Source organism: Mastigoproctus giganteus, chromosome 10 (assembly GCF_048544385.1).
Source record: "Mastigoproctus giganteus isolate SK-2022 chromosome 10, ASM4854438v1, whole genome shotgun sequence".
In the NCBI taxonomy this organism is placed as follows: Eukaryota; Metazoa; Arthropoda; class Arachnida; order Uropygi; family Thelyphonidae; genus Mastigoproctus; species Mastigoproctus giganteus.
This window is the reverse complement of record NC_143584.1, coordinates 81,460,305-81,483,439: the sequence shown is the minus strand read 5'-3', so window position 1 is coordinate 81,483,439 and position 23,135 is coordinate 81,460,305.

The window sequence follows — 23,135 nt, the reverse complement described above, 5'->3', positions numbered from 1 at the left end:
ACTATATAATTCTATCATCACTTTTTTGGTTGCTGTTATAAATACAGCCTTGAGTATGAAAAAAATCATAAAATAAATAAACCTTTTTTTTATATATACGTGTATATAAGAGAGAAATCCTCTGGTTTGCTATTGGAATCGAGTCCAAACAGCTAAGAGCGAAGCCACAAACCACCAATGAAGACCATAAATCGTTCTTTCAGATCATTCTGACTGTTGTTACTTCCAAATAATAAAAATTACTGGTGAAAAGAAGGGCGAGACCTAAAGGAAAGGGAAAGAAGAAAATTAAGGAAGTTAAAAAACTAACGTAAGACAAACTTTGTTTAAAACCCAATTAGTTTTACGGTTTCGTTATAAATATTTCCACATTAATTTCCTTTACTGTGTCTCTCTCCTAAAAGTCTACAGGGTTTTTATGCGAGTTGTCAGAAATACAAATAGAGAACTGTATGCGCACAAAGGTAATTCGAGTAGAAAAACGACGCCGAATGTATTCCATTTATCTCTGCTGTCGAGACTATACGGGCGAATTAATGGATGACAATGTTCTTCCTCCCACTGTGAAACGGAAGACATGTGGCACTGCATTAACTAAAGAGATGTTCACTTCCTCGGGAATCAGCGCCAGCAGCGCATCCCACCTACGATCGATGCACCATAACCTGATTATGCTCATGACCTCTACGTCTCTGTAGGAGCACGAGTGCGGTAGAGAAAGAATACGCACGATTGACTTACAGGTGTATTCCCAACATCTCCAGATGATAACGACAATTAATTAAAGGCAGCCATGTCTGCTTACAAACAGATCAACGTTGCGTTTAAGGGGATGATTTTGTCACGTTTTGTTTTTTTTTATAAGGGAGGGAAGGATGGCATTTAAACTTGTTTTGTTAATTTTTGTCCCCATGAACTTATTTATCTACACTGAATACGCGTGGTAGTTCTACACAATTGTTTAAACTGGAAACGGAAGTATGTTAGAGAGACACCTCGGCTTACCTAATTGTGTTGTTTGGTGCGCGTGTTTCTTTTAAACTGTTTTTCTGCCGAAATACATAATATCTCGAGGTCTGGTTCTGTTTATGCTCAGTAAGTCTGACTTCTTAAATTCAATTTTTATATTTTCACATTAAAATAGTCACTTTATCGCGAGGAATCTCACTGCCAACTGAATTTTAGTAGAATGGATTTATAGAGTTAACGATACGATAAGTATTTAAAGTATTAGCACCCACTTACAATAAAGCACAGTTTCTTGTAAGGTAGCAGTTCTCAAATGTGGGTCGCGATCCACTAGTGGGGTTACTGGAAAATCTGGGCGCATGGCGAGATTTTTGATAAAGCACAAGAATGGCATTAAAAATAAAATATATTAGGCAGTAATGGATAAAAGTCCTCTTTTGTAATTATATTTATAATTTAGATATGGAAAATTGAGTTATTAAATAAAATTTGTATATTAATGGGTAAGTACCTTTTTTGTGATCATATTTATACCGTGGGTATGAAGAATTAAGAAGCCAAAACGATGAATAATTCTACGTCTGTAAATACAACCTCTAAAACATTGAGTGCAGTTTTTTTTTGTTTTTGCGATTTAAGTGGGTTGCGTTATTAAAACAGCAAGTTTTAAAGTCAAATTTCGAGAAAGCGGTTGGAAAGTAAAAAATTGTTCGGAATAGCCATTTATGCATTTACAGTTCGGTTAACTTTGTAAAGCAAAATTCTTTAAACTCTTCCCCCCCCTCCACCCATGATTTAGCGTATAGAGGACTATTCTCTTTTCAAGAAATCCATCCATCTAGAATACTTTGTGTCTGCAGGGTGAAAACATTACCGTATTTAGCGGTCATACGAACTCCAACTACGGTCAACTCAAATGCGTGTGGTATTGTACTCCAGCGTTGATAACAGTACTAGTAATTAATATCCGAACGCAAAAGAGTTTTTTTTTTTAAAATTGGAATGCCTTTAAACAGTATGGCAATGAAATTAAATTTTAGAAAATGTGCAAATGAAATGAAATTATATATGAAACTTCGTATGAAAAAAAAAACCAATTATATTGAGAGACAAACAAATGGAAAGAAGTCGCAGGGACTAAGGTTTGGAGTGTCGAGTATAAGGTTCCACGGGCATTTTATTTTTAGTCAGAAGCTGTTGGACAGACAGGTGTTGTAAATATTGAAACCCACTAGTTTGTAACACACCAAGTGTGTTTCTCAGGTGGTTCGCTTCCAAGCTTGAAACAAAAGTTTATGCACAATTTTTGAACGTTCAATTCACTAATTCGGGGGGGAGGGAGGTATTGTACGATTGAGTAATATTTCAACAGTAGTTTCTCTAGGGCAGGAGTTCTCAACGGGGGCGAAAAATCATGGGCATGAAATGTTTCCTCAATCCTTGGAGTTTGCGCCTTTCCGACAGCCGCCATCTTGGCTGCGAAGTGGTGGGCATGGTTTATTTATTTATTTATTTATTCTTTTGTTTCATTGGTCAATATGAGGCATGGATGGGATGAAGAAATGTTTCGGTCTATTGTTTCTACTTTATAAGCGACAAATAGTATTGATTTATTGTTTCCTTGTGGAAGTTGTTTATTTTTGTTCAACAGTGCTTCTGTGAGTGACATGGGCTATGAGAGTTAAATAAAAATAGTTTATATTTTATTATTTAATTCTTTATTCAATCCATCATTAACCGTCAAGTGCTGAAAACAAAAGGTGCCGACAGTATCTGAATGAATGTCTAACCTATCGTTTTATTGAAAGCCCATTCGACTCAACACAGCCCAGTTCTTTTCAAATGAGGCTATGAAACCATCAAGATTTTTAGATCACTTAAAAAGGAAACAGCCTGATAAAGTTGGTAAACATGTCGAATATTTTAAAACAGAATTTTGAGCAACATAACACTGTTACTTCCTTATTTAAGAACAACACACAAACAAATGACGATGGAATGATTGGGTCTTATGAAATTGCAGAACTCATTGCAATAACTGGTAGTGCTCATACAGTTTATGAGACTGTTATACGGTCCGCATTAGAGACTGTAATTTCAACAGTGATGCATCAAAAGCTTTCCAGTATTTTAAAAGCATTGCCATTGGGCAACGATTCAATTCGAAGACGAATCGATAAGATGTCAGTTAACATTGAAGAGCAACTAATTTACATACTAAAAACGAGAAAATGTTCTATTCAGATTTATGAATCCACAGTTACTGACAATAAGGCCCTTCTAATGGCATACGTTCTTTATTTCGCTGATGATTGTAAATTTCAAGAAGAGATATTGTTTGTAAAATCTATAGAAACTGTCTGTATTGGAGCATCCATTTTTGCTGCTGTAAAAACATGGTTTGATGAAAAACAAGTACCATTGGAAAATTTTGTATGTATACTGTGCCACTGATGGTGCTGCCTCCATGTTTGGAAGACATAAAGGTTTTACAACCCACCTTAATTAAGGAAGTAGTTCTTGTAATACACTGCGTTGTGCGCCGACATCATCTGGTTGCAAAAAATATACATACAGTTCTTTTTCAATCTCTCAGTGTGTTTATTAAAAACCATCAATAAAATAAAGTCACATAGCAAATATAACTGCCTTTTCACAAAACTGTGTAGATAATGAAGAACAGTATGTGAAGCTTCTTTTACATACAGAAGTCAGATGGTTTTCTAAAGGAAACTGTCCAACAAGATTTGTAAACCTTTTTGATACGGTAATTAGTTTTTTAGAAAGCGAAGGAGACAGGTTTAACAAAGGAGATCAGGAAACACAAAAACAACATATACTATACGGCTTGGATTTTTCTAAAAGTTAATGAAGTATTACTTCAACTTCAAGGGAAATTAATTACGGTGATAGACTGCAAAAGCATATTAAAAGCCTTCACTGAAAAACTGGAAATATTTGAAAGCAATTTAATGAGAAAACAATTTCATGGTATGCAAGAGTTGGCTGAAATCAGTGAATCTCTCACCGAGAATGATGTTAAGAATTATTCAGATCATTTGTGTTCTTTAAAAGGTGAAATGAAAAATAGATTTTCAGATTTATTTTCTTTTGAAGTGAAGCCATATGGATATTAGATCCAACTGGATGCGATGCCGGTCTGCTAGTGAAGAAATTCAAGAAGAACTCGTTGAATTAAGATGTAACGGAGAATGCAAATATAAATCATCTTTATCCAACAGAAATGGACAAAGTACTTCTTGGTTTTCCAACGTCTTATGTGGTTGAAAGTGGTTTTAGTTCAGTAAATAAAATATTAACAAAGGAAAGTAACAAAACTGTTCAAGAGGAGACATTAGAATTAAACTTACTAACATCATACCGAACATTGAACTTTTAGCTAAGAAGCATCCGGCTCAGGGATCCCATTGAATAAAAAGAGTGAGTAAAAGTATTTTCTTGTTTAAAATTTCATGGGGGGCGGCGCGATTCGGAAAAAAAATTGTCTAAAAAAGCCCTCTGGGGGGGGCGATGATTAGAGGTTAAATTAAAGGGTGAGAATCACTGCTCTAGGGTACAAAAACGGACGTTGGCAAAAGAACTATCAGCTATTCTTAAAATTCTACGTAAAGTGCTAATAGTCGCAACAGATCGCATAGCCTGTGAAGTGATTAATTCTTCAAAGTTGGATGTAAATATTTTTGTTAAGCAATTTAGATAGCTAAGATGGCATTCTATGTCAATTTTCTTCTGTATATTTCAAAAGCATTCTTATTTATTTGGTCAGTTTGACTGTATATTTCCGATTATCCCTAAAACACGGCCCTGTGAACAGGAGGGCTCGCCTTTAAATCTTATCTTCAACCTACAAACTTTACAACGCAATAGCACGAAAAAGAGTGTCGGAGAATTTTTTTTTAGCCGGCAGATGTGCCCATAAAAATAATTGAATGCAATTTAACATCGCATTCCTCTTTATAAATTAGGCCATTGTTAGTGTCAGCCTTGTAAACCATCAAGCTGTCTTACGGTGATCACACATTACTTGGGTAGTTTAGAATAACTCTATCTTATTATCTAGATTTTATAATCTCTTCACACCTCGCTACCTTTTTCGGCAGAGCGCCCCTCATTCTCAAGCCAGGTAATTTGAAACACTCGTGAAAGAGGAGGGAAGAAGTTCTAAAAGGTTTTTAGTCTGCGGCGGGAGCAGGCTACTTACAGGATTCCCCTCGGCTTTCTTTTGGTAGCCAGGCATTTGCTGCCTGTAGACACGGTTACGATAATCCATCTGGAGGTAACCAGACCCTCCCCTCTCTTCTCCCTCTGTTTTTAAGCTTCGTTCCTACATATTATGAGGAAGCTACCGAGCAGATATACTGCGCTATGAAAAACACTATAGTTCAATCGACGTTATGTGTATAGAAAACACACACAAAATGAGCACTCTACGAATTTGTAACCGAAGTTTAAAACAGTGATGACCAATCATATCGAACAATTGGTGGACAGTCTTCCTTAGACAAACTTGTACGCAGCGAATTTTGAATCTACAGATATATAAAAGAATTCTTAGTATTCGATATATTCTGAGTGCTTTCCAAAGTAGTCTCTGGCAGCAAACCGTCGGGTAATTATTAAATGGGAGTTCTCCTTTCGAAGAAGAACGAAAAGAGATCGTGATTCCACGAGAAATTGCGCTACTACAATAGTTCAATGGCTTCAGGATCTGCTCACATGCCCAAACTATTTAAATCGGCAGTCCATCAATAATGAGACCGAATCCCAATGTAAGCAGAATCGGGCATACATACAGTTAAGAGAACTGCTTTTGCCAGATACTTCCTGTGCATCTATACAAAACACAAATGAAGAGAACAGAACTGCGAACACTAGCTGAATCAATTCAATCTTTGAGTGTTCCTTTGAGCTGTTTGTGTGACGGTGAAATATTGTTCAGATTTTGATATAACTAAGTATATTTATTTAACTAAGTGCTTAGAATTTTCGAGTTTGTCCTAAAGATATTATCCTTTTTGTGTTAAAGGATACAGAGCAGGCCCAGTTGTTATAATAAACATATTTAATAATACTAATAAATAAGAAAACAAACGGTGGATGTTAGCAGTACCGTATGAACTTTCTTCGCCTCACTCACCCTAAAGAAATCTATTGAAACCTAAAGAAATCTATTGTCTTATAATTATAGCAGTATTCCTGAACTTTTATCAAGGGACGAGCACTGTAATGATAAGCTAGTCATCATTACATGAAGATGAGTTCTGCAAAACAGACAGACAGAAGTAGGTTTATGATATCAAGAATCCGTAGTTAAAGTTTAGATATGTCATTATTCACCATCATTCGTCAATTACAGTATTAAAAGATTTTTTTTTCATTTCTGTGTCTCACTTTCCATTCAGAATGCAGAAAATGGATTCAGTTTCTCCTAAAACATTGAACAACGTAAATAACCCAGTTTTTTTTTTTTTTTTTTTTAATGTTGGAAAGAATGGGCCAGAAGCTGTTCGATGGGCATTTCCTTAGAAGATTCCTAAGGAAATATAGATTCCAAATTGCAGTCTTTCATTAACTACGACAAACATTTGCATGTGCATTGATTGTTTGTGGAAGTTGTCATATAAATGGACGCATTCATTAGAAGATGCATTATTAGGATCGTGCCTACGTATTTTCAAAAAGTACAGATATTTCCGGAAGACTATCAGATCTTATAATTCTCGATATTTAGTCAACAAACCGAACTTAAATTACCCCGACGATGATACAGATACAGTACATGGTTTCCCTCCCCCCTTTTTGCCTCTGTATTAAAGACATCCAAGACAACGTAATACGAATTTTGTTGGAACTATTGAGTACTACAATATTCATCATATTTGGAAGCATCAAACTATTTATTCTCTCTCTCTCTCTCTCTGTGATTGGCTTTTGTCATCCCAGTAATAATCTTCTGCATGCTTATTATATTCATTACACAATTCTATCCATCGTATCAGTACAGAACAAAACCACTCCACCAAAATTTTAAAACTTGGAGAACTCATCAAATTTTTCTGCTACAAATTAAATTCATTTTGAGTGATAGCAGTACGGAAGAATTGTACATCAACATATTTGAGATTTTGGTAGCCATTTTTTAGACGTTTGTACGCAACTACCCTTATCTAGACCGACCATTTTATTCAGGAGGGCAAGATGAAGCAGAAAAAATAATAAAATTAATAATAAAATAAAAAAATAAACATTCTGTAAAAATATTGCTTCTTCTGACAAAGAAGCAGAAAAAGAAGAATCAATTCGCACGTTCAAACTAAATTTAAGGAAAGAGTTGAACGGGAAAAGAATTTAAGGGGACTCTCTCTGAGTGATCCAAAGCTTTTGAAGTACTCTCGTTGTTAGAGAAAAGTGGTCAAACTTGTAATATTGTGAGAAATGACATTATGAACTTCCTGATTTTTATTATTTTACGCGAATATTACCGTTTACATTAATTTTTATTATCGCTAACGATAATAAGATATAAAGCTGATTTTGAAGTCTTCTTTTCGTACCCCCTCCATTTCGCAGTACTGTATACCCTGAATATCTCCATTACACCGACTATACTAAATGTTGCCTGGCATTGCCACAAGTTGACCTCGGTAGTTTAGGATATCCTATATTCTGAACCCCTGTAGAGTTTCAAATGTACAAGCAGTAAGGTCGATTGTAGTTGATTGCGATCTCTCAGATAAATTTCATAATGAAAAGGTGAACAGCGGTTAAGTCATTTTGATTTCAATTGTTTCTAAATCATTAGCTGGTCCAGGCGGTGACGATAATTTCCACCCCTTTCCCGCAAAGCGTATGTAGAGTCTATAAGTTGTATGGTGTTGTATATTTATATACAAATATAAGTATACACTGTATAAATCTGGTTAAAATCTAGAGATGAATTCGAGCTTAATTTTCAATTATCGTCAATCATACACATCATTATCGTTATATCCCCCACCTCAATAGAAAAACAGTTTGGATGCGTATTAGCAAAAGGTCTCTACAACAGCCTGGATCCGACCCTGTTCGAAAACAAATTGTCAGTTTCAGACCCACAAATTCACGAACTGTGCACCATATAAGACTCTCAATGTGTTATTGTGTGGGTTTTGAATTATGGCAAGCAGCATAACTGACTTGTACTCTTTCGAGAATGGTAAACATGTATATTGCGTTAATCTTTGCCATTCACGAACAGCAGTTGAATTTCGAAAGATACTGTTACTTTATCCAAAATTTCCAGAATTATAGGAAATTAATCTAACCAGGTTTTTCAATAAGATGAAGCTCTAGATGAGTCAAGAGATGTCTTGGTTATTCTTTGTAGACTGAGGTACTTGTCTGGAGAGGTCGGGGTTAAAGTCCTTGCAGACTGAGGTGATTTTTAAAGATCTCTTCAGATGGACCTTAGTTACGCGATCTGAGATGGAGGAAGTAGGATTTTTTTCCCAAGAGTTATTTATGCCTCTACAGCATGAAAATCGGCCTATGAATACCCTGAAACAGGCACAGGCAATGGGAAACCTCTTCCCCCACATCAAGGGTTGTAATCTCCTTAGTCAGAATGGGTACTTTGAATCTGTATCGCAGGATCCTCTTTTACAGAAGAACGACATATATTGTGTATTTTTATCAGGAAAAAGTGCCTACGAACGAACGGTTCTAAAGAGAGAATTTTATGGTTTTGTGATGTTGAAATTTTGGCATCTGTTGCTTCTATTAATATACCTAAATTTAATAGTCTCTCTCTCTCTCTCTCTCTCTCTCTCTCTCTCTCTCTCTACCTCAACCGAATCACGTTATCCACAAAATCAAATATTTATGTAACTAACTTTCCCATAATATCCATTAAAACTGTATTTATCTTTAGAATTTCATCGTGGGGTAAGTTTTCATTACGGTATTTAAATATTCGAAAATGTTTGTTGAGTGTTTAAATGACTAGATGAAATTAAATGATAATATAACTAACCTCTTAGTAAATAAGTTTTTATCTAATTTGTGATTGTTATTTAGATAACTAGAAGCTTTTTGGGCTACAATTTTTTAAGTAAAAACTTTTACTCTAAAACTTTTCTACATTATAAACACGGTATAAGCCATCAGGTAAAAAAATAAAGACTACATTTTCCATGACTCCAAAAATCTAGGGGGATATTAATGTTCGGTGCACTGAACATTATGTGACCCTATTGCTTCTAACAGAGGCGACGACAGTATTGTTTTGGCCTTCCTGCTGATTCTAAATATATATAAATATAACTAAATATATCTTTCAAAACGTATTTCTCCTCCCTTCTAAAAATCAAAGGTCAGCAGCTATATATTTGGGTGCCCTTGATGCTAATATAAAAATGGATTCAAATGAACGAATAGAGCTATGTACCAGAAAGAGTGTTCTTTGCGGTTGCCCCAAAATTTCTCATCCACTCTAAAGTCAGTCCTAGAGTCGCAAGGTTTCGGGTTGCTGCCAATGCTGTCTTAAAAATGCATTATTCCTTAGACAATAAATTCTACTCAAACAATAATTATTTGTGTGGCATTTTTTTTTTTTAATTTTGTGTGTAAATTCCCCTCAAATTGAAAACTTTGTGGTCCGACCATGTCCTCAATGTAGCCGTAGCTATCCTCATAGCTTATGTACTGCTCCAAACATAGAGGGAATAAAACGGCTCTTCCCTATAGTGCCGACCTGAAAGGCACTGCCATGATAAAACCTATAGGAATCTTATTGCGGCTGAAATGTACAGTAAATTTGAAACTTAATGAAGAAATAGGAACAAAAAGATAGGACAACAGAAAAACCTACATTCCTCCCTTGATAAAAACTGTACAGATGATTTAGTTTTTCCAGGCAACTAATTATTTTTATTAAGTATCGACTTATGAATAACTGACTTGTTTCGTAAAGTATATTCAAAAAGAACTGACTGGTGATGTTTAGCTAATTCCTCGCTTTAATAAGTCTATTCCTATTTGCTAGTTTCAGAATTCATCTATAAAAAGGAAATGACGCTTTTTTTCGTCCCCCCCCCACCCACCCACCCACCAAAAGACAACACCCTTGGTGTTTGCAAGTCTCTTCCATTCGCAGTGCCTTAACCAAAGAATAGTATTCGTACTTATAACACAGAGGCCACCCGTATTTACGCATATTTCAACTGCATAATGTGCCAATTCTTGAAAATGTTAAATACTGATCTCCAGATAAATGCTGATCTAAGTTATCTTTGCCCTATTCTCCAATGGGACAAAATACAAAACTTGATTAATTTAAATCCTTCGTTTTCTGTTGACCCTCAGACCTCTAGATAAGATCACATATCTCTATTAGGGCCTCCCCTGACTTCTAATCTCGCTTGGCATGAGCACATCACAAATATTGCTTCTTCTGCATCTAAAAAACTGGGTTTTTTCTTTAGCTCTTCGCCCTACTTTTCTTTTAAACAACTTCTCACTCTGTACAAATCTCAAATTGCCGTAACATGGAATATTGTTCCCACATCTGGAAGGTGCCCCCGTAACCTCTCTCAGGATTCTAGACTCCATTCAAAAGAGGGCGGTTAGGTTAATTAATGACTCATCTCTAATAGAGTCTCTTCACTGTGTCTCTGGACGTTGAATTTCTGCTGCATGCCTTTTCTGTAGATACTTCCATGGGCTCTGATCTTCTGAACTGCATCTGTAATTCCCCCCACTCTTTTCCAAACTATCCGAACACGTGCCGCTACCAGTTAGCTTCCTTTTACTGTCCAACTTCTAACTCACAGAACCAACTTTTCTTCTTCATTTATTCCCTAAACTTCCGTTTTTCTGGAACATTCCCTTCACAAGTATTTTATGAAAATTACAATCTAAGAAATTCAAGTCCAAAAAAAAGGAGGCAGCTGTGTATGTGTTGCACGACACAGGGTTAGAAAGTACATCATAATTCTGTCATTCTGCAACTTCGCGTATTACCCTGTGACCTAATGATAAATTAACTTAACTTTTATAAATGAACTTAACGAATACACGCAACGTAATTTATTGCACATTTTGGTGGAAACGCTTAACACTTAATTTAGGGTCCTCGAAATCTCCCATTCCAACCCTGAGGGTATTCGACTACTCGGTAGGGCCAAAGCTCTGTTTATGTCGTTTGTACATTCACTCTTCATCAGAAAGGTTGGTTGCTTTGGGGATTTTAATCAAATTAACTGCTGCAGCCATATGGCACCAGTTCATAAAGAATGCTAGTAGGGCTACTTGAATAAATTACCACAGGCGACACGAAACTCTTAAGACGCCCTTGTCCACTCCATCCTACCTATCATTTCTTTTACCCACTATCTGTTCAGGACATTTATTTTCCTCCTTTGAAACTGATTCTCAGGGTACTGTCACAGTGGCATCACCAAAACACTCGCCATCCCTGTCACTTTTTGTTAACTTTTCAAGCGTCTGTAATTTAAGTTTGAAAACAATGAAATTCTGACCACATCTTACTTTCAAATGAATTCCACTAAGCTGTTTGGGACAGAATTATTTCTTTCCATTTCTTTATGAACACTAACAATGGGCTGAATAACAAAAGATAACTGATTTTAAATTAATTATTCTTCATTCTTACAGATATAAAGATTTCATTATGCTAATAAAGATCAGAAAGAATAAACGCGGTACAGTTGACAGTCACGCCATATTTCAACTATTTTTGATAATCATTAGTTATCATGCAGACCCTTTATCCAGTTACTGTTCATACAGTTTGTTCTTATGATATTTGTAAATTATGCTAAATTAAGGTTAGGTGTCCCTAGGCACGCACTTAACTCCTTACTGGCTAATATAAAATACGGAATATTCTGTACGCTGATATGATATAAGGTGTGCATTTCTAATAAGACATTTTGCAATCTCATTTTATATTTCTCCATAACTGTTTACCATTTTTTTTTTTTTTTTTTTTTCGGAAGGACCACAGGATCAGAGTAACTTATAATTAAAATGATCCACAAGCATAAAAATTTCACCATATTTTGTCGACATCGGATTCCTGACTCCATTTTCCAAATGCAATTCACAAACAAAAAAATAAAGACGATGTTTATCTTCAAACGATTGCTGATAATTATTAGTTTAACTAGAAATATAATCGTGTCATTTTTGATCATTCTTTACTAATGCTAAAATTTATTTTACTTCAACCTTTTCTGCCAGCGAAACCCTTTAAAAATGTTTTTTTTTTTCTTTTTAATTTTATTTTATTAAAACAAAGCATGCCCTGTATTGCACCCAATTACAGTGTGTGTAGCAGAGAGAGAGAGAGATGTGTAGCAGAAACAGTAACAAAGATATGAGGTATGTCTGATTAGTCGCCTACCACTTTGTACTCTAAGGGTTGTCAAACAGAGTCTAAGTTGAGGTTATTAGCAACTGAACTAGATTTCATAATATCACTATCAGGTGAGTGGATATGGAAAGTTCGATTATATCTAGTTGGCCTTGGAGATGCCCCTGGATAATACAGATAATCACATAATTCCTTCAGAAAGAAGTGACATCACGAGTTTTGAAACGAAACTATTCACAAAGTGATTCATAGTAATAGGTGTGGTAGAATAAAGGATTTTTAGAGGACAGACACTTTACAAAGTTGCGGTGGACATTTTCAAATTTAATAAATTTTCATGAATTTCTGAGTGAATCTCCCTATTGGAGTTTCAGACAACAGAGCATTGCCATTAATTGACCGGATAGTTGCATGTAGAAAAAGCGCCGCATAAAATCTTTGAGGAAAAGGTATTCATGAATCCAGTTACTGAAATCCAGTTTTTAAATACGTTACTGAAAACACAGAAGGCATGATTGTCGAATCGGAAGTTGAAACACGTGTTACCGCTAATTTACGAAACTCTTTAAAAGACCTCTTTTTCGGAACTCCTCATCTGATCTAATCAAACGTGATTTTGTCAACTGAGACGCTTACAATGAACCAGCGTCTGGCTTTATAAAAATAAGGTTGAAATGAGTTTCGTGAAGTACAATTTGAGTGTATATGGGCGGAAGAAATTGATAAGAAGCACAGGCATTTCTGCTGTCTCAATGCCTCAGTGGCTGTTGTCTCAATGCCTCAGTGGCTGCTGTCTAAAAGCTGTTTCTGTAAGAAACAGCTTTTAGACAGCAGCCACTGAGGTGGAACAAATTTTAGGTTTGTAACATTCAAATTAACGATCTACTTGCTTTGTTGTTTAATTTATCATAATTTTTTCGATAATAATTTTCTTCGAATGAATATAAATTTAGTGTAATTTATCCACTGCAAAATTAAAACCTGCTGGGAATGCAGCTAGCGCAGTTTACATTTAGTAGCGAACTATTAACTTGTTTTTGTTTTGCGCTTACCATTAACAACTATCAACCAATGCCAACCAGAAAGAAATAGAAATAATGACAGACGTCTTCTGTTATTTGCAGTTTTTCCTGATAGAAATATGCTTCAAAATAGTTTTTTTTTTGTTTTGGAATACAGAGCGTTTAATTTCTATTTCTGACGATAGATGGCAGTGAGGTATCCGATTAGCGTTGGGCTTTGTACGCGTATTGATCGTGAGGTTATTACGAAATAATTAACATGTAATTATGCACAATTAGCTCCTCACTTTCATTGGCTGCTTCTATAACTGTAGTTTATAGTTGTTACCGTCTTTTTTTTCGTGCAGTCAATGTCCAGTGGTAGTTGTTCTTTAAACACCCAGCCACACCTTACCAGTTATAAACGATTTCCGGGACTAAATGAAGTTTTACCCAGATGACTTGGAAACTCATTAGCACTGATTTACATATCCAAAATTATGCGATGGGCTATTATCCAATGGGCACATCGTTTGTTGGCATAACACTATTTTTATCTTTCTCTCTCTGTTTTCGGACAGACTCGTGCACAAAGATCTATTATTAGAAGAAGAGTTAATTAACGAATGAGGTGTGTATGTGTGTGTGTTTAATGGCATCCACTGTTTAGTTACCGATTATGTCACTAATGAAATTCTACGCATTCAACGTTACAACCAAATCGGTCGAAGCAAAGACTGGAAAGTAAAATAATGAAAAAAATAGAATCCCTTCACCTCGTTTGGAAACATAAACGAAGTTAAAAATCAACAATTTATGTAATTTCTAGGTTCGCCACACTATTTTCCCCATTTCTGGATTACGAAAGTCTGTGTATGACAATTTAATGCTGTTTATTAGCTGTATTTGAATGAGCTTATTATGGATTAAGCCTCTCATATAAACGCCGTAAAGATGTTACTAACTGCTCTTACTACTACTGCTCACTTTTTCATAAGATAATTATCTATCCAATGCTTTGATTCTGAGATAAATATTTTCAAGATCAGCAGACATTGAACTTTCCACTTGAGATAGTTTTCGAAAAAATATCAATCTTTTGCTATTTTGTTTTTGTGCAGTGTTAAACTTGGCATTAATTTCGTGTAAATAGTTTACAGTCAGCTATCCAGAAAATGAACAATAAACAAAAAGTGATAATAATAATTCCTTCATCCTGCCAAATATAAATCTGTACCCGTCCTTTTGCACTGTAATTATGCCAGATTATCATAATAGGCAATGGAAGTTTATACTCTACCATTGCCTATTATGTCCCTATGAATCAGTGTTTACTCGTTTAACTTTATATATACTGGAAAGGTGAGGAGAGGGTCGTGCACAATGAAATTTTTCCAATGGAACTTCTTCCCGCGATAGAGGATGGATGGTGCCCATACAGAATTTTCGAAAACATATGCGAACACATTTTATAATGTTGTGCAAAAGTTTAGACAATCACCTAAAAAATATGCCACGTGGCCCTCACCTCTTTGGTGCGCACTCATCAGTGTAGAAACCACTCGTTTCAAAAAAATTCTCTTGCGTACCACCGTAATGGTATAATTAAATACCGTATAAAGTTTTAAACTATAAATAATAACACAGTAATAATCCATCCTCGTTTATTAAAACGAGGAGTTCACTGATATGATATTAAGGATGTTTTATTAAATATTACGAATATATATATATATATACGTATTTGAAGGTCATTGGGTTCTGGCCACGCCTCTTCCTCTGGAATGGGAAGGGGAAGGGGTGGAAGACCTTCCACTGTATTGAGTGCACAGAATTTGCTTTCTTTCCTTCAGCGGGAAGCCAATGTCCCCTTCCCCACACGCTTCTCAGGCAGGGACGAATTTGCACCCACTGCGTCGTCTTAAATTTGACCTTGAGTGGTAACAATGTCAGCTTTCACATTGAAAGAACACACAGAACGTTGAATATAGCAATTACAGACGGCTGTAAATAAGGAACACTCCCTGTACATCACCAGATGATGTTTCGGCGAAGACGGAAGTAATATAGAAATTTAGATCAAATGAGGATGTACGTTTCCGTGGGGAACATTTTCCTGCTTGGGTGCAAATGCTACCTAAATGATTCAGAGCTGGAGGAGGTAAGGAAATACGACTGTTGAGGATGAATAAAATCTCTTTCGCTTTTCCTCAACGCGATGTAGCGAGATTTAAAAGGAAATTCCTTCTGTATACCATAAATCGAATTTATTCTTACAGTTTTAGCAACCCCTGAACATCTACATAAAGAATGAAAGAAGAACTGGAAAGAGTATGAACATTTACATGCCTGTACAAGAAAGTATTCAGAGCTTAGTGACGTTTAAAGTCATGATTTTTCACTTCTGTACAATTTAAGCTGTTCTAGTGTGATTTTGCTAATAAACATTCAACGCAATAATGAAAAAAAATCTAAAAACTTCTTTTGCAAGAAAGGACATGGACAAAGATAGAAATGCGGATATCTGGATGTGTATCAGCCTTTTTTGGAAAAACACTAGTAGAAACAAGTTGGGAATAGAAAAGTAGCGTATAAAATACAACAGCACACAAAATGGCCAAAGTTGGAGTATTTCGGCTCCAATCAGGGCGGTAATCAAATGAATCTTCTTTTCAGGAGGTGAAAAGCGACAGAACTAGGAAACGATCGATAAGTTTTTCTCTGTTGATTTCTACGCAATATTCGCATTTCTTATTTTTATTACATTTATTATTAATCACGTTATAATGCCGATCGACTGGTTGTTATGAACTTTGCTAAAATTATTAGCTGCCCAACTTGCGCTGCAAATTGTTTCTGGCATAATGAAATTTTATATCATTAATACCCAAAAACAGTTCATCTAGAGATGTCATACTGAAAGAAAATCTCAACTGAATTCATGTGAATTACGAATAAACTAATAAAACCACGTTAATTATCCAAGTGAATTGTATTGTATATAAAGTATTACAATAAATAAGTTAAATTTCTAACCACTTCGTAATTGAGGATGTTTCTGGATTCCATGTTGAATCCTATCATCAGACCGAATCAAGAAAGATCGAAAGTAAGGATTAACTGTACAGATAGAACACTATTCTCGTCTAAAAAAGGAAAAACAAGAAAGATTTTTTTTTTTCCTGCCGCGATTCATTCAACCAAGGAATTCCCGTTGTATTTCACATAAATGCCAGAGTTAATGACCATCTTTCTTTTCTAACTGCAATAATCAAGTTGTTTTCAAAGTTCTGTTGCATCTTGAAATTCTAAACGATGAAAACCTCATAATTCTGTAGGCTGCAGTTACGTTGATCTTAAATAAATGAAAGGTGTCTGTCTATTAATTCCCTTCCCAGAGCATCGCCGGTATCTAGTCGGTGCTTACAATCATATAGATCTACAAGGATTGGTTAGATAGCTCATTATGCATACTGCGACTCCGAAACCCATTTAATAACTCTCTTCCGAGAATAACTGCAGCGAGTAAACAAGTCCATTAACATGTCAGTGGTGTGTGAATTATTCAGCACCACAAAAAAATAACATTAGACTACATTCGCAAAGGTGCAGCTGTCTCCCATACATTTCTTCCCACAACCAACATCTTTTCGTCACTTTCTCCATCCTGAGATTTTAATTAAGACATTCAAAAGTTTCGTTTTCATTTCCTTTCATCTTCCTCCTCATTTAGATGAGATATTACCTAATGGAACGAGCACAACGCAAACATGTCTGTAATACTGGTCAAACTCGGCCTGCATTTCTGTACCAACGAAGCATTAATGGTTGGTTAACTACAGTCTTCCGCACAACAGCGTTATTGTATTAACGAAGAGCAAGCACGCACATCCAGCTACACATTTGGAGAAACATTTTCATAAATAAGCAAATGGCTAAATAAATATACTTACGTAAATGTTTGAATATGAAACCCAGCTTACGAATATACAGAGAGAGAGAGACTCATTAAAACAGATAACGGGAGGAGCAAAATTTAGACCTGACAGTGAATTAATAGCAATTTTAACTGATATATTTTAATTTTCATGTATTTTTTTCGAGTGAGCGATGAGGGGTGGTGGTAATTGCCAGTGAACCATGGAGATTTCTGGTGATTTTTGATAACATTTTGAAAAGCAGCTATAAGGCAGATGTTTCCGATTACAGGAAATTTTGCGCATCTAACAGCTTACAGCTAAATCTTCAAGGTCATGCGTATACCGGTAATCACAAAAGAAACTTTCAGTGTGAACGTACGGTACCACTATGTGTATATATTTCATTATGAATCAACAGGGATTACCTTTATTTTAGATATAGGACACAACACTGTGTGTAGTGTTCAGCTGAACACTACGGTTCTGACAGTGGGGAAGAGGTCCCACATGTTTTGCAAAATTGATATCGCCTTCCCCAAGAATTATTAGCGAGTTGGACCAAGAGAGTTGGTTGGCAAAGAAGCTTCCTATATCTAAAATAAAGGTAATCCCTGTTGATTCATAATATAATAGAATATAGGAATTATTATCAAAAGTATATATTTTATGTGTTGGCAGATTGTTTACTTATAAAGTTATGTATCCTTCGTAAATCTAGCAACTGACAAGCTGCAATGTTTACCTACCTAATGCTTATGGTGTATTTTTGCTGTAGGATACCTATTATTCCTACGCGATACTGAACTCCATTTGGCTATCAGAGTGGCAACGACTGCCGTGGTTCCTGTTGTGGTAAAGGTCTGAGTTCGGCCCTCGCCAGAGGAAGGGCCTTTTTCACAATTTCGAGAGAGGATTGGTATTAAGTTAGAAAAAGAACTCCGAGTTCGTAGATTAGTATAACTTGAACTTTCTTCACACCCACTTCTGTTTTCTACTTATCCGTACATTAAATTTTATTTAGAAAATGATTTTAAGTAATATGAAGCTTATTTATTGAATGAGAAAGTAGGAGCTGAAAAGGGACAAACTGTGAATAGTAAAAAAAAATTAGGATTGGTTCCTAGGAAAACGACATGACTTTCTGAAGACCGTTTCAATTGGTAATCTGCAATTGAGACTTCAGTACTTGAAGTCGAAAGCCCTAATCCGTTCCGTTTCCATCATATTAGATCTTGAAACACCGAAGGACATGATCCCACAGTAGCCAGTCTATAATGAAACTGTACGTTTTAATGATATTGTACGCTATTGATAAGCGGTTCAAAAGAGTGAGTGCCTATTGGCATACACGTATGCTGGATCGGTGATGAAATTTAGATTTATTTTTTGATTTGAAACACTTTCATTCTGCCTTGAAATTCTTTCTCTTTCTTATTTAATCCTTTAATAACAAAGAAGAAAAGTCTCATTGGAGGAGTGGGTGAATTAATCTCTCCCCCCCCCCGCCCCAAATGAGACCTTTCTTTCAGAAAACATTACACAGTATTGCCTTTGAGTAATCCTTTACTATGCGTTTCTTAGGAGAACAAACACCCCTTATGGTAAAACAGCAACAACGTCTCGTATAAAACACACTCTTTATAGCAAGTGCATTTCACACGATTCGTAACTTTCCCCCTCATCCTTGAATAGCTTTCTTTTGCTTCAATGAGTCGTGTGACGCGTATCAAGGGAAGCCAACGGTTACCCCGGAGAAACAGAACAAAGTAGAAGGTGTGGTTTAAAAGTTTTCTCCGAAGCCGTGCTTACAGCCTTGCCCTTGACAATCGCTAATGACTGCGGGTCTTTAGAAGGTCATTGAGATTTCAAGGAAATCCATTCCCGTGGAAGGAACTGACAACGGGAAAAACATTACGCGCAGGTGTTATATTTCGTACAAGTTCTCAACTCGTTATTTTGCCGTATCGTAGGTCAATTCCCCTTCCATCTACCATGAACTTTGTAATTCGAAGCATACACCGCAGTTATGCTAAAGATGTCATTATCCTGCACATTCACTAACTTGTTTTTTATCCCTTTTTTTTTTTTTTTTTTTTTTCGGGCTGCGTATCTAGTACAGTATTTGTAGCTTTATCAACAACTTGATCCAACCAAACTCAATGCATTTGACTTATAACCACGGCTGGATACATCAAAAATGTCATTATCAACGTATCTGAACTGGTAGATTATTGCGATGTATTTTTTTTATTTATTATTTATTTTTATTTTTGCTACCTATACTTTGTCCTCTCCTCCTAACCTGTCTATTGGCCCTGTGGAATTGAGAGCTGATATGAATCCCATACTTATGGTTAGTGACATTGGTAAAGATTTCCCTGATATGTTTTGTAATGAGAGGGGTTCTACTTCTTCTACTCCCTCTCACCCTACTGTGAAGGCTTCTGTGGACACGGTTTTTGGTTTGCGGGACCTGCTGACTCGCGTCTTGGAGTCAGATCCTAATATTTCTGCAACCACTGTGATTGAAGTTACTAAGATCTTTAACGTTTTGGAACACAAGTACCTGGATGTTTGTGCCTTAAGGTCAGCTCCTTCTGTCAGTGCACCTTTGGCTTCTCTCCCATTGCCTTCCAATACCTATGCCAGCATGGCATCTACGGCACCGGCCCAATCTTCTCAGCATCCAATTCAGCCGCAACACATAATCATCGTTCGAGCTTCTGAATCTTCGGATTTAAAAACTAGTGAGGAAGTAAAGAAAGAAATTACTACTCAATTCAGGGACGAATTTAGAAAGATTAAAATTAAGGCGGTCCGCAAGGTCCGGGACCGTGGTATTGTGATCGAAACAGCTTCTAAAGCCGACCTTGTTTCCCTGCAATCGTGTCAGAAGTTCAAAGACTTAAAATTTTCTCTTGACACTCCAAAGAAATTAAATCCTACGGTAGTTATCTACGACATTGGTAAAGACACTTCTGAAGATGATTTCATCCAGGATCTTCATGATAAGAACTTCATTGGCACTGATTATTCCCTTGAGGATCTTAAGAAATTAGTTAAATTTCGATTTAAGATGAATTCCAAGCAAAAGGACTGCCAGCACTGGGTGATTGAGGTCCCTGGCCCTATCAGGCATATTTTGTTACAAAATAATAATAGAATTTATATTGGGTGGTCAGTCCACGGTATTAAGGATTTCATAATATCTTCTAGATGTTTCAAATGCCTGGGCTATGGCCACTCATCTAAAAATTGTAGGTCACCTGAACACACCTGTGGGCACTGCGGTTGTCAGGGCCATCAAATTTCTGATTGCCCCAGTAAATCTTCCCCCATAGTTTGTCCCAACTGTAAAATTAGGAAACGCAAAGCTGACCATTCTTACAAGGACATTTCCTGTCCCGAATATCTCAGGGCCCAAGACCAGGTGAGGTTCAGGACATCTTATGAATAGTACCCATACTACAGTTGTAAATATGAGTGTAAAATTCCTTCAATTAAATTGTCAGCGAAGTTTATCTGTTATTAATGATGTATCTAGTTTAATTTCTTTACATAAATTTTCTGTTTTGGCTCTCCAGGAGCCATACTCCTATAAAGGTGTGATTAAGGGCTTGCCCTGTCAATCTCAGTTAGTTCAATCTATCCCTGATACGTCTGGGGTTGGAGGCAACGCGGTGACTAGGGTTTGGGCTGCTCTGGTTATCGTGGACCCTCTGATCACGGTTACTAAGATCAATAGTCTCTGCTCCAAGTTTGCTGCTTGTGCCTGTCTTGAGGGTTCCTTCGGTAGGATTTATGCCGTCTCTTTGTACATGCGATGTTCGCAGTATGCACAGCCTATTGAGCCGTTCTTAAATTACCTGGAACTGTTGTTAACCAGACTTTCTGGTCTTCCGTTAATCATTATGACGGATTCTAATGCTTCTTCTCCCCTTTGGGGAAGCCCTACTTCTAACCCCAAGGGTGATCTCCTTGAGGATTTCATCGTTGCAAAAAACTTAATTGTCCATAATGTCCAGGGTCATCCCCCAACTTTTTCCAGTTCGCAGGGTCAATCTTACATTGACATCACACTTTCAAATCGTGCTTTTTCTTTCGGTATAAATAATTGGTCGGTTCGTACTTCTTGGTCGAGCAGTGACCATCACCCTATCACTTTTGACCTGGTCACCACTGTTAGGCCTTCTTCCTCTCGAGTTAATCATGATTTCCCTCGCTATAAAACTAAGGGTTCTGACTGGAGCATTTTCGACTCTAATCTTTTGAGTTTGGTTAATGAGGATTTCATCTCTAATCTTTCTGAATTGGATCCAAATTCCCTGGAAGAAAAGATAACTGGAATTATTACTGAGGTCTCTGACCTTAGTTTTCTTAAAAAATCTCGTCGAATCAATTCTGTTCCCTGGTGGTCTGATGGTCTTTCCTCTCTTAGAAGAGATCTTAGGAGTACCAGGCGAAACCTTAATAGAGCTAGAAGGAATAACAGGCCACCAATTGAAGTAAATAGGCTTGCTGACTTGTATAAGGCAGCTCGCAACAGATATTTTAACAGTATTAGAGAGGAGAAGGCCCAGGCTTGGGCTCGTCTCGTGGAAAGAACTATTAAATCAGATCCTTGGGGTTTACCCTATAAAGTCATTGCCTCTAAACTCCACCCACATATTCCTCAGACCTCGATCCATGTTCCAAATTCCACTGAAACTTTAACTTGGTCGGCATCTGTTGATGCCATCTTGGATGAATTGCTTCTCAGGGACATCTCTGTTCCTGAGAGCAATGAACAAACTCTTTTTAGATTACAGCATCTTGTGTTTGAAGGCTCTTCTTCTGAGGATCCCTTCACTAATATAGAAATTGATTCTGCCATTAATACCCTTACTATTGGCAAAAGTCCAGGTCTGGACCTCATGGAGGTTTCTGTGATTAAAAGAATCTGGAAAATCAAACCTATCCTTATTTCTATCCTAATGAATTCTTGCCTTCGGTTTGGTGTTTTCCCTGATCGCTGGAAAATTGCCAACTTAAAAATCCTTCCCAAGAGTCCTGGCAATCCAGTTGCCTCTCCTTCTTCTTATCGTCCAATTTCCCTTCTTCCTTTTCTTGGCAAGTTGTTGGAAAAACTTCTGGTTTTACGTTTCAAGGGTTACTATAACTCAAAAAATCTTTGTTCTTCTTCCCAGTTTGGTTTCACGCAAGGTAAATCAACTACAGATGCAATTAATCTTCTCCTGAGCACTGTTCGAGCATCTCCTTCTAAATACGTTCTCGGTCTCTTTGTAGACTTCAAAGGGGCCTTTGACACCTTATGGTGGCAGAGTGTCCTGGCGAGGTTTCGGGAGGCCGAGGTCTCCTGTCCTATCTACAAACTAATTTCTAGTTATTTCGATAATAGAAGCCTTGTGGTCTCCTCCGGTTTTTGCTCGGTTACGAGGCCGGTTTCTAGGGGTTGTCCTCAGGGATCCGTTCTTGGCCCTGTTTGCTGGAACGTGGTCCTTGATGGATGGCTAAATGCCCCTCATGATGATATTGTCAACATTGCCTACGCCGACGATCTTGCCTTGCTTGTACCTGGGAATTCTCGTCTTGAATTGGAAATTAAAGCAAACCACATCTTGGATGATCTTCACATGTGGTGTTCCCTCCATAAACTCTCCATTTCAGTCCCTAAAACTAAACAGGTTCTTCTGAAAGGCCTACTGAATCGTAATCGTCCCCCTGTGGTTAAAATTCTTGACCAGGCTGTTAAATTGGTAAGTGAATATAAATACCTTGGGGTGGTGATTGATGATCGTTTATCTTTCATTCCCCATTGTAAGTACCTTCGGCAGAAAATCTGTTCTCTTA